Source organism: Pezoporus occidentalis, unplaced genomic scaffold, assembly GCF_034315485.1.
Source record: "Pezoporus occidentalis ecotype Australia unplaced genomic scaffold, CSIRO_AGI_Poc_V1 ctg12, whole genome shotgun sequence".
NCBI lineage: Eukaryota > Metazoa > Chordata > Aves > Psittaciformes > Psittacidae > Pezoporus > Pezoporus occidentalis.
In genome coordinates, this window is record NW_026912994.1 from 4414986 (window position 1) to 4428132 (window position 13147).

The following is a 13147-nucleotide window of genomic DNA, read 5'->3' on the forward strand; positions in this document are numbered from 1 at the left end:
ATAAAATTAGAACCAGAACCAGCATTTTCAAAAGTGTCTTTATATCACATATATAAGAGAACATAGTATTTTCTGTCATATGATAGTCAAACTCTTTAGGCAGTTTCAAGCTGGACATAAATCTGTTGACTATAGAGGACAGTCATTCAAATTTACAGCAGGAATGGATGGGAGCAGCTGAACTCATCTCTCCCTTCACACATGCAGCACAGCCTTTCCCTGATTTACTTCCAGATTTCTGTGTCATGCTTCACAATTATTATAACTTAACAAGTAAAAAAAAAAAAAAGATCATAAGATTTAACTTGACTGTAATTACAGAACTGAAATGGGAATGTGGGTGCTGTCACAAAATACCCTGAGTACAGCCTGTAGAAATATATCCTTTCTGTCTACTTAAGGTCCTTTCCAACCCTAGCTATTCTATGATTCTATGATTCTAGGGGATTGTCCTGGGTTCAGCAGTAGCAGTCATGCAGGGATGATCTGACCTCTAACAGTTTTTGGATAGAAGTAGATGTTTCAGTTATGTCTTAGCTTTGGGAAAACCAAAATGACTCTCTCAGTAGTTGAAAGTGAGCTCTTTAGCTCTTTGCAAAAATGAAAGGAACGGTCTCAGCCCAAGTCATAGACATAATGTGGTTACTGTTGGGGCAGAGGACGGAATAGCCACCATCAGCTCATCCTCTACTGGTCCCACATGACTGCAGAGGTGGCATAAGGAGGCTAAGACTTCCAACCCCCCCCCATGCCTATTTAGTGAATACTTACAAGGCTTCCTTTTTCTATGCTTTTAACTCAGCATCTTCCTATAGAATCATACAAATATATGGTGTTACTGTAATGGAAAGGTTACAACTTTAGCAGCTAAAAGGGAAAGAGAAAAGTAAAGAAAGTATCTCCCCTGACAGCATGATGCCAGATTATACCGTGCAAGGTTTGGTCAGAGGGATGTCCGTAGCTAGGTTCAGTTGTGTCCTTTGACATAAAAACACTAGTAAATCAATTTTTATTATTTTTTTTTTAAATAAGCTTCTTCAAAGGAAAAAAAAAATCTTTTCTCTACTTGTTTATTTCCTTTGCCTGTATGTTTTAATGGGAGGAATAATAAACCCACTATCCTGTAATTAATTGGATTATGGAATAATTACAGCCTTGTTTGCTTTCTGCAGATTACATGGTAATTATATTTGGTATTACCATGAAAAACCAAGAATTTCTAACTATGTCATTACACGGTTATGTCTACAATACAATACAACTCTTTAATTATACATGCAGTTTCATTACTTCAACGGAAAAATGATTAAAATAATGCCAATGCCTCAAAGTTATGAACAAGTGCCAGCTTATTATATAAAATTTATAGTGTCACTAGGTATTGTATATTTGCAAGTATGTATTCACATATACAGGATTCTTATTCATTCTTCCAGTCTCTCCTTTGTGCCAAAGATACACAATTCAAATTTTGCAAGAGATACTAATACTCCATTTGATACAGGGCATACCGATCTTCAGTATCCCCAGAAAAACTTGGTCCACAAGCCATGAGACTTTTCCCTATTCTAAAGTATATTTGGAAATAACCATGACAAAGATGAAAAAAAGGCTGAGTGTAAGATAGATACTTCAAACTATGAGCTTAGTTTCTACAAGGTTCCTTTACTTGTCCAATTACTTATTGGCATAAAATCCAGTTGCAGAAGGACTGAGTTCTTCCGAGATTCTTCCTGAATCTGCTGTTAAATAAGCTATTGAAGTGGTATGTTGTTAGAAACAGTGAGTTCGTCAATGCCACATGTTCATTGTAATGAGAGGACAGAGTCAACCAGATCGAATAAAGTTCAATGTCTATCTTGCCTAGCCATACAGAAAAAACAGGTACAGTAAAGACTAGTCATTTAATGTTTTGGTCTAGCATTCATAGTCCAGCTTTGTAAAAGAAGTGTAAGTGGTTGGCAAGTCTTTTCTCATCAGCATTTCATGTCTTACTGATATCTGATGAAAGAAGTAAAACAAAATCACAAAAAAAGTAGTGAGATGCAGTAAATTTATTTTTTTTTTTAAATGTGGTGACCTCCATATCAAAGTAGAAGTATGTGAACTTCCTGCAACCATAGTTTCAAACCCTTTTGTTACTGACTCAATCCTAGTTCCTTCTAAAGAAGTAAGTTAATTACTGAATGAGCACGTAGTGAGCTGTGGACCTGTGAGAACCACAGGTCTTTGGAAGAGGCATTATTGATGGAAGTTCTTCCTCTGCAGGAACAGCAGACAACCAAACAAAGCAACAACAACAAAGACCAGAACTTTTGCACTTTTTCCAAGATTGGCAAAATCTTGGAAAAATATCTCCTGGCTTATGTTTCTCTACCCCACACTGCACCAGGCATGAGGAAAGCTCTTTTCATCAGCAAAGCCATACATCCACCAGCATAATGTTCATTTAGTTAATACAACTATACGGAGTAATATGGAATTTAGAAGCCTCAGAAGGACTACCAACATAATCATCTAAGTGATAATAAAGTGCCACGTGTTGTTTTTCTGTACAGCTACAGAAGTTTTTACAATGTCTATTACCAAGGAATGAAATAAAAAGGAAGAAAAAAAAATAGGGTTCTGACATATTGTAAAAGTCAGTGTTAAATCTCCCAAAAGAATCAGCTAGGATAGGGCTAAGACAGATCTATTTTTATTTCTCAGACAGCCAAAACCCTTGATTTGAGAAGGGAGAATAATACTTTTTCTTTTCTATAGGTTTCTCTCTTATATACTGTTTGCTTTAATTGACCATGGATTATTGCTTACAGACTACTGTCATTTTGGGCAAGTTTCTGTAGAAAAAGATAACCAAGAGATACTTCTGATCTCTTCATAAGGTAACAAGATATCAGAGGAATACAGACATCTGGAAGAGACAGAAGTTGACATTTAGGCAGTGACTGGGAAACTATAGGTAAAATACAATAAGCTGGGAAGATCCTTGAAAATAAATACTTCTGTTAGGTACAGCTGTGACAGATGAAACAAAGGATGGCTGTACAGAGAGGGTCAGAGAGGCTTTTAGGATGATATTGGAATTACTGCTGTTCTCCATCTTCATCCATTCTGGATCTGGTCATGCGAATCATTTGTGCCTTTTAAATCAAGGGAAATCAATGGGAGTTCAGTCTCTGGGGGTCTTGCAAGAGTGTGCCCTGAGGAGAGGTATATTTTATACTCCATCCAAATTAGTTTGAACTTATTTTGTCTGGCAGTAGATAGCAACAGCTGCCAATGTAATCAGTGTCACTTGCTGCTGAAGATACAGCATGAAAACTCTGTCATTGGACAAGATATTTTGCATCTTGTTCCTATTTCAAAAGCTGATTTCAACACTATCAGATTCAGCAAATCCATTTCCCCAGATTTAATTGCAAGGTCTCTCAGTGTGGACATAGAGCAAGCTAGCTTGATAACCTTATTCACAACCTTGAAACCCAAAAGAATAGTTCAATGTTACCAAAGGCTACCTGTGCGCTGAAGCTGTATATTGAAGAGCTTACATTAAAATGCAGTTCTACCATTAGGTTTCCTTAGATGTTGTTCTGGGTTTAATACACGGGTAGTAAAACTCATAAAAGAAAGACGCACATCAAAAACGTGTAAGGTAAGATGAAGAAAATTATTAAATTCCTCTACATCACTTTTCTTTCCTGAGTTGCTGTCACAGAGGTTTCAGAACAGTGAGAGCTGCAAAAGCTTCCATCCCCAACTCAAATGCTGTTTTGTGTTAGGATCATTATGCGGTGTAGTTAAGAATTATGTTAACTTCAACATTTTTCAGGTAAGTACAACTAGTAAATACAGCACAGCCTTAAGACTGGGAAAATACAGCCATTAAGCTATCTTAATAGGGGGAAAAGAACTATTATTTGCTGTCATTATGCACTGCTTACTAATTATGCTCATCAGGTGATAAAAATGAATAAGTTAATTTAGTTTTTTATTGTTCTGCCTGAAATCCTCAGAGAACTAATTCTCTCTTTTGTTCCTTCCCTCTCTCTACCTGCAGCATTGTATAATAAGAAACAAAATATGAAGCTGATAGCAAGTGCTAGTTGGTTTTAATGGATATGGGGTTGATTTCTGACCTTAGTAGAGGACGTGGCAGTGCTAGGTTAGCGGTTGGACTTGATGATCTCAAATAACTTTTCCAACCTAAACAGTTCTATGATTCTATTCTATGATTCCAGTTTAGCAGACGCCAAGGCCATAGGTATTCCTGGGAATCAGGAAAGTCTTTGTGCAGCTGTGCTCTCCACACCTTAAGTGAAAGCTTCATGAACAACCCAACTTTATGCAGGAAACAGACACTGATGGTTTTGCTGCTGTTGCAGTTTATTAGTCATCATGTTAGATAGCACCTGGGGGTCCAGGCCACTGGCTCCCCATTGTTACTTTCTGAAGGTGGAGGCAAAGGTTTTGCATGCTGGATATTTTCTATTTGTTCATGGCTCAGTAAATAGAGGGCATTTAAAGTTCACTCTGTTCTCAGTTTTCCAATTTCTTCATCCATAAAGTACTTTTCCAGCTTCAGATGAAATGTGGTATATAATGGCAGCAGTTGCCAACTACATGGGAAGATACTGTTGCTAAAGGTGGGTCATGGTAACCTATGTGCCTTTGGTTTGATTCATAGACATGGCACCTGTGTGTTAACCTACATCTTTCTGCTTGAATTTCTCTGTGAATGAAAAAAGAAAATAGAATTACACGTTTGACTACCAGAAAGGGAGATATGAGAGTTCATTACTGTGTTGGTGTTGCTTTGAGCACCTCTAAGAAGGGAAGAAATTCAAGCCCAGTCTGTTATGGACTCTAAAGGCAGAAGGCCATCTCCTCAGATGGTTTAAATCATTGTGCAGCAGAACTGTATCAGTAGTTTGCTGGCATCTTCTACCCCTTTTTTAGAGAAATGTGTTTTAAATACTCCACTATTACTGTGGTTTGATTAATGAAATTCCAATTGAAAATGAAACACACATTCATTTACAGGATATGGCCGGTGTACTACCAAGGAGCATATAACAGTTAGTAGTAAACAACTTCAAGAAAGCTACAAAAGTGTTTTCAGATCTTCTCATGTTTTGATTCAATCAACTGTAGAAGTACAAAGAATGTTTACAGACATGTAATAGAAAAAGCTATATACACTTGGATGAGTAGTAAATTCTGATGAGCATTTTTTTTTTGTTCTGTTATTTCAAGTATTTATAGAACCCATTTGCATTTAGCTGGTTGAATCCAGGAATTTTCATTGTGTATTGAAATGCCGTTCTATATCACAAATACATACTGGAGTAATAATATACAGTGTTTTTTTCTTAATGATTTTTCATTTTGTGGTTGAGCCAAGTATCTATATGGGTTAAAATCTATAATTCCCAGAACTGATAGACAATTCAAAAGGCTTAACAGACTTCATGCATCGCTTGCTATTGAAACTGTATATCTAGAGGAAAAATAATATATTGACCTTAGGAGGCCATTTGCTGTTATTTGAAATGAATCCATTGCTTATAAGCCTATGGAGTGTTTATTTTGATGGTTAAAAGGGAAACATGAATCCTGTGAGCATTTTAGGGTTTTGGGAAGCCCATATTCAGATCCCAGAATAGCCTTTTCTTTGATCTAGAGCTAAGCATTAGTTCCAATGGAAGGTGTGAAAAAAATACCTATTGTTCCTGTGGTTATATTTATTCCCTATAGGATGCCACGACCTACCTATTTCAGAGGTTTTCTTTTCTGTTGATCGGTGTGCATACCACAAATTTTGAAAGGAACAGTGGAAGTTCTTCATGTTTCCCACAGTTAAAAACATTTGTTCGAGACTGAATTTTCAATGCACTTAAATCCTTCAACAGTTGCCATTCACTTTGTCTAAAGTGACTGGGCACCTTGGGACAAAGAATAAGAAGGATATGATGCATTTTTATATCTCTAAGATACTTGTTATTATATAAAATAATCAATTTGCTTGCTGGTGAGATATTTAAACTCTATGTAACAGTTGCACATCACAAGGAGACTTTTAAATGCATTGAGAGCTCCAACAGCTACCATAAATGTTAAAGTACAAAAAAAATCTCAGACTTGGGAATCTTAAATGTGTTATGACTATTTTATCAAATATTGGGTTAGCTTTAACCATCAAAATAGATTAGCAGTTAGTGATCCCAGCTGCAATATAACTAGGGGTAATAGAATGAAAATAGGCACATGCAAATGATGGAAAATTCTTTCTAAGAATGAATTTTAATAGATGAGGAAATAGCATGCCTGTGGAAATTTTGGAATCTTTGTTCTTCGAAACTTTAAAGTGCACTAAACAACAACATTAATAAATTTGATATCTTCCAAATGAGCAATGTCCTTTCCTTCATCTAGCTTGTCTGGATATATGAAAAGTTGTTTGGATTCTGAAAAATTAAACCTAATTAGAAGAATGTTTAACTTAAGGCAGCTAAGATTTGGATATGGCTTGTATTCAAAGATCTGCATTTAAAATCAGTATTCAACAGCAAGCAAAAATAGCAGGTACAAGATAGAAGAGAAAGAAACCTAATTTTCCCCAGATCTGTATGTGGTGGACTACAGCAGAGATGTCCAGTACCACCCTGGGACATTTCTGAGTAGTGGAATACAGGACTTTTCAAGGCAAAGCATGTTCTCCAAGAACCACCTCTAATAACGCGGCTGATGATGATCCTGAAAGGAGAGAATCTCAACCATTAGTAAGATATCAAAGGACAAGGTGACTGTTTACCTGATGGAATCTAGTGCTCTCCTCCTTTCCTCCAGTGAAAAAAACAGCAGATCTCTGAAAGATGGAGAGAAGAGAGAAGAATGATTTTAAGGGAAAAGAATTGGTTTTGGGTTTTGTTTTGTTTTTTTGTTGTTGTTGGGGTTTTGTTTGTTTTTTTTTTTTTAGGGTGGGGGTTTGGAGTTGTTTTTTTGTTTGTTTTTTTTGAGGGGGTTTTGCCCTGGTTTGATATATTTTTACATGTAGTGGATTTATTTCTGTTGATATAGGGACTGTAGTGACAGGACAAGGGGTAATGAGTTAAAACTTAAACAGGGGAAGTTTAGATTAGATATAAGGAGGAAATTCTTTCCTGTTAGGGTGGTGAGGCACTGGAATAGATTGCCCAAGGAGGTTGTGAATGCTCCATCCCTGGCAGTGTTCAAGACCAGGTTGGACAAGGCCTTGGGTGATATGGTTTAGTGTGAGGTGCCCCTGCCCATGGCAGGGGGGTTGGAACTTGCTGATCTTAAGGTCCTTTCCAACTCTAACTATTCTACGATTCTATGATTCTATGATTCTATGATATTTACAATTATCCTCTTGGTGGGTAAAGAAAACTTTCAAGAATTAAAAACCCTGATGCTATGATACATGCTGTCTGCAGGTACTTCCTTAACTGCATTCATAAGAGTTAGGTGGTGGAAGTCAAGCTATTAGGAGAAGAATAAATAATCCAAAATATTGCTCCCTATTTATCTTTCTGATATGCATGGTTAAATCACACAGGAAGGTAAACCTGCTCTGGGGCATCTTAATGGAGAGAACAAGCAATACATACAGAGGTAAAAGCGCAATACAGTTGTCTCAGGTCACAGGATGAGTCAGTGGTGGCTTGAAGTCAAGCCTCTGCATACTCCTTTCCAAGGCCAGTTTGTCCCATGTGAGATGGTCACATGGACTGCTTACAGTGGGTGAAACCTCATCCAGAGCAGTCTGACATTTTATCTGGAGAATTCAGATTTTGCCCTTCCTCAAAAAAGTCTAAAGAATTGGTTTTGAGAAAGTTTCTTTCTAGCCCGTGTGCATTTGCTTAGAGGAGTTGTTGTGATGGTAAATAACAGCATAAGTTTACCTTTCAGTTTTGGGGGAGTTGTTTTGATTTTCTTTGTTTTGAGTTTCTTTTTTTGTTTTGTGAGACTTCTGGCTATTTAGTATAAGCAGCAAAAAGATATTTCCCAGATTTAGAGTGTTAAATATGTATGACCCTAAGTCTCAATTGCCTTGCAATGTGCATATTTACAAAACACAAAAAATATTGGACCTGAAAAGAACAGTATTTCTCTATGTTTGACCTGAGGTGTCAAACCGTATAAAAACCTCTCAGATTGACACATCAGCTATGTATGATGCTGTGTGGGTTGGAGAGGTCAGCTGTATATAACAGTGCTGAAACACTTTTGAAAATGAGTTTTGACAGAGCTGATGTAAATGTACACACTGCTTGGCAAGTTGTTGGTGGAAAATTGCTTGCAAATGTAATTCTACTTTGTGTTTGGGAATTATCTGCAAGCAAGCTCCAAATTTTATATGTTTCCTTATTCATCAGCACCAGGATGCGATCTCCTTTTGCCAGTCTGTTTCAGAAACTGTCCTTGCATATGCAGAATTCATTAACTGTTAATTCTTAGAACGTAGTCAGCCATGGAGGTCATGGTGCGGAAAATGTTTATCTTCCCTTATTGGAGCACTAAGATTTTGCAAACCACAGTGGAGACATTTAAAGACATTTCAAGAAGACAGATATGAAAATACGAACCTTTGGCCTTTTGCAAAAAAATCTCATAACAGTTTCAGCATCGGGGGTAGGCAAATACAACCTGTATGAATGTTATTTTGAGAAAAGTAGAAGGGACACCTGAAAAAGCATAACCAAATCAAGCGAAGAGTTTTTATTCAGTTCCCTGTGAATAGATTCCACTATATTTTTTCTACCTTTGTTGTACAAGTTTTATCCTTTTTATCTTATAGAAGATGCAGGGAGTTCTAACAAATTTGTGTGAACTTGTGTTTTGGTAATGTTTTTATGTTTCTTCTTCAGAAGAATGAAAACTGCAAGACTTATTTTTGACCCATTCTGCTAAATATAGTCATATTATATTACAAGACTCAAAAGTGTTGCAATAATGTATTTTAGCTGCTGAAGAAAAATGTGAAGTTTATTATTTCCTGCAGAGTTTATTTTCAGTGTGTACTGAAGTGAAAAAATATAAAAATATTAGGGATGCCAGAGCTGTGCTGAGTGTAAGAGGGTAAAATTTTGGACTCTTTGACTGATAGCCATACTCCCATTGGTTTTATAGCATTTCATTTGAGACTGGTTATATAAGCTGTGATAGAATTACGCTTTACATGCAACAATAAGTATGCTTTTGTAAGATTAGCATGTAATCTAAAAACTAAATTTAGGATAACATTATAAGAATATTGGCCCGTATTTTTTAAATTCTGTTTAACATAGAAAACTTCAGTGATCTAGGCCTGAATTCTGACTTACATTTAAATCCAGAACTCAAGTTTTGTGTTTCATTATCAAACTTATCTGATTTAGCCATAATCATTTATTTCTAAACCCAATTTCTTTTTAAAGAATCACAACAGTCAAGGTGCCCTAATAGAGTGCAACAATTAGGTTTTCTAAAATAAGCTGGTTTAGATTTGTTAGAAATGAAAATCTGTCTCAGGCTACTAACTTTTAATTTACTCGTATTCTTAGCAGTCAAAAATGATTGAAAAAGTCTTGGTTAGAGAAAAATGAGAAGGCAATTTGTTTTATCCTAAAATGTCTTTGAGGATATTTAGCCTTTCATAGAGAAAATGCACAATCTTAAAAGAGAAGGATTTGTCATTGAAAAAATGAACAATACATTTTATGATATAATTTGAAATTCAGCTATTTTATTTAGCCTATGGAATTACGAAACCCTAAAGAACACAGTGAAAGCTAGAAAGAGCATGTGGTTTTGTGTGTGTGCATGTGTAAGGGAGAAAAAACATGGAAGAGGGAGAGCAAGTCCAAGCAGAGTAGAAAACATTCTGATCTAATCTAATTTTATGTTGTGTTTTTATTTTGACGTTCATTTACAAGTGCTGACACTTTGCTGTAAAAACCCGTGAATGTGGGATCTGCCACAAATAGGAAGAGCATTTTTTAACTAACTTTAGCTGTTGGATTATAATTTGTTAAACAAACAATAGCTTAACGCATTACAGTTGAATGCAAAGATATTACTGTACTCAGCTAAAATCAAATAATCTTTTAGTTTCTATTCTCTCCAAACTAAGCTAAACAGTGGTGTCATAAAATGACAAATTACACGATGAACGTAAGAACAGTGCCTTCAAAAATACAATAGTTATACAAGCCACCTATTGTTAATGAAGAATATAATGCAATTTGTCTGTCTGTAATACAATTATGCAAATCAAAGATGGAACTATCCTGAAATCTCTCTACATTCCAAGCCATTAAAATGAGATAATTTATCAAAAAGAATATTACTGATCATGTTTATGTGTTGCACATTAATCCTATTACAATAATGTATCTTTCTACTAATGTAATGGATTTGTGCAATCTAACAGAAAATGACTTTTATACTACTCACAATTACAAAAATATTCAAGGCATATCCATTGCTGCATAACAGCATACGCCTAAGACTGTACAATAAACTTATTAAAACAAACAAAGCTTATGAATGTAACCTTCAAACCAATAAAGAAAATGCTAAATTCAATTTTATTGCCCTCATTATTTCAACAACTTCATATATAATAAACATGGTGAGTAGGTTACCTTAACCTTCTTTATAAAGAAGGAAAATCTTATAAAAAGCTTATACATAATTTGGGAATTGTTTAAATTTACGCCAGTCATGTAGAACACGTGATAAAATCTTAGAAACCAACATATAAGTGGCAACCCATGCATTTTCAGTCCAAAGGTCTCTCTAACTCTCAACAATCTGGCAGATATAATTTTAATATATGACAAGTCAATCCTCAAAGTAACATCTGAAAGGGTTTCTATTATATGCAGCAAGGCATGTGGAAATGCCATGAGGTACATATGGATGTTCTTCCATTCACATGGAAATATAATATTAGGCCTAAAAATTCCCCAGACAGAATTATATTAAAAAAAAAAAAACATGGTTCTAGTTTAAAAAAATAAAAGTTACGAAGGAAAAGGCAGCATATTCAACTATAAAAGTAATATTGCATATATGTATTATAATGCAGTCACTAAGTGAATGATCGCAGGCTCAAGAAAAATCATAATAGAACTTAAATCTGCATAAATGGATTATTGTATAATATTTATTCCTATTATTGTATACGTACACTAATTTCCTTTCTAAAGTTCAGCCCATCTTTATTGACCTAAGATTTCTGCACTCTTTTTTCATCCGTAAAATGCTCCATTAGTTTCCTCAGTACACAGCTGCAATGTGCTGTACTTTCTTCCTTCTGGCAGGTAAGCTTTTCTTAGATGCAGTTTAGAGTTTGAGTTATCTGTCTGCAGAACTAATGTAGCTGCACATACATCTCCTACTTCCCAACACTTACATCAGACTACGTTACCCAATTCACACCTATTTATTCCTCTTTCTTTGAAAGAATTCTTCTTACTCCTCTTCTCAGAACCAGTATATTCTGCATAGTAAACCAAGAATATGTGATGAAAGAAGGACAGAAGAGAAAAATGTGATGATACTCATGTTCACTTAGCCCAGCATTTTCTGGTTTTAGCCAGAAAGAAAAAAAATCACAGGTTAGGTATGGACGTCAGCCAAGCTGGAACTCAGCTTAGACTCAAATGTTACTATTAACACTTCTTATATATTCAAAGTTCAGCAGTTCATGGGGTAGCTGATTGAAGTTGCCTAAAATTAATTTTTGCCCTCCCTAATCCTTGCACTGCTTTTTAAAGGGTGTTCCCTTATGTTTTATATAGCTGCTCACTAGCTTCTTTAATTGACACCATCCTCAAAGGACAGCACATCCCAGATGAGCTCATGTTCACCCAGCATGTGATTTTTTTTTCCATTCTGACATACCCATTTTCATTCAGTCTTGGAGGAGAAAGCTTTGCAGTTTGGAAGTGCTTGATTTCAACTCCGCAGTTGTCAGGAGCTGCTGCTAACGCCAAATGATCTTCACTGCAATAGCTAAAATGGATTTTATGCTGCATTTTACTAACTGCGTGATAAAACCAGACTGTTGTATATGGGAGAACTTGACCTAACATACAAGACATAACGCTTTGGTAAATACAAAAGCGTATTAACCACTCGACAAATCTACAGGTCTGCCCCTCTTGTTGCAAATAGAGTATCACATTCAAAAGGATTTGAGTTCCCAAACTTTTCCTCTGTACTGTACTGTGAATAAGATAGAATGATCTCATGGGTAGAAATTCTCCTTTTGAGACTTGCTGGCACTGATCTCTGCTTTCAGCCTCTGAGAACCCTTGGGTTTGTATGGCATCGTAATATACATGTTTCTTTATCATGTGTCTGGAAGGCTTAGAATATTTTTGAAAAACTGTTTGTCAAAGCTGTCTAATACAAACTTATCAAACCTCCTGCACTTCAGAGAATAGAAACACAGTAAGGAAAGGCCTGGTTTTAGCTAAAGCTTGGTGGGAGTAGAACCTTCCCTGTGACACAATTTAACATTTGCCCATGTAGAGTTACTTGAAACCAAAATTGACATACTGATGCAGCTTTTTTGGATTAATCTCTGTCTTTGCTTCTGTTCCTTTTTAAAACACACATATACTCTAAGACAACTGATGGCTGAAAAATATACAGGCTTCTGATATCAGTAAGAGTGAAGCTGGCCTTTATCAGAGGAAAACTTATTCAGAAATATCCATATTTGGCACTTAGAGAACTTCACATTTCTGTATGTTCTGGCCAGGTATTAATCAAACCAGCCCTGTATGACATATGCAGACAGAAATTTCAAGTACCTTCAAGTAAGTAGCCCAGCTGATCCTAAAGATCTCATGTGCACTGGTACAACCCCTTTGATTTTGTTCTTTAGTGTTCATCATGAGAATGCCAGCCCATTTGGACTCGTGCATGGCAAAGGCTTTTGACACATTTCTCCTTTTTAAAAAATAAATTGAAGTTTGCCAAGATTTTGGACTGAGCTGTTCTTCAAACAGAATATTCAATAGATTTTAGCCTTGCAGATCACTGCAGAAATGCTTCTTTCCTTGCTGAGCTAGTCACAGAGCTTCAGCTCAGCCTTATCAACAGTAACATAACACAGGCATGGAGGTTA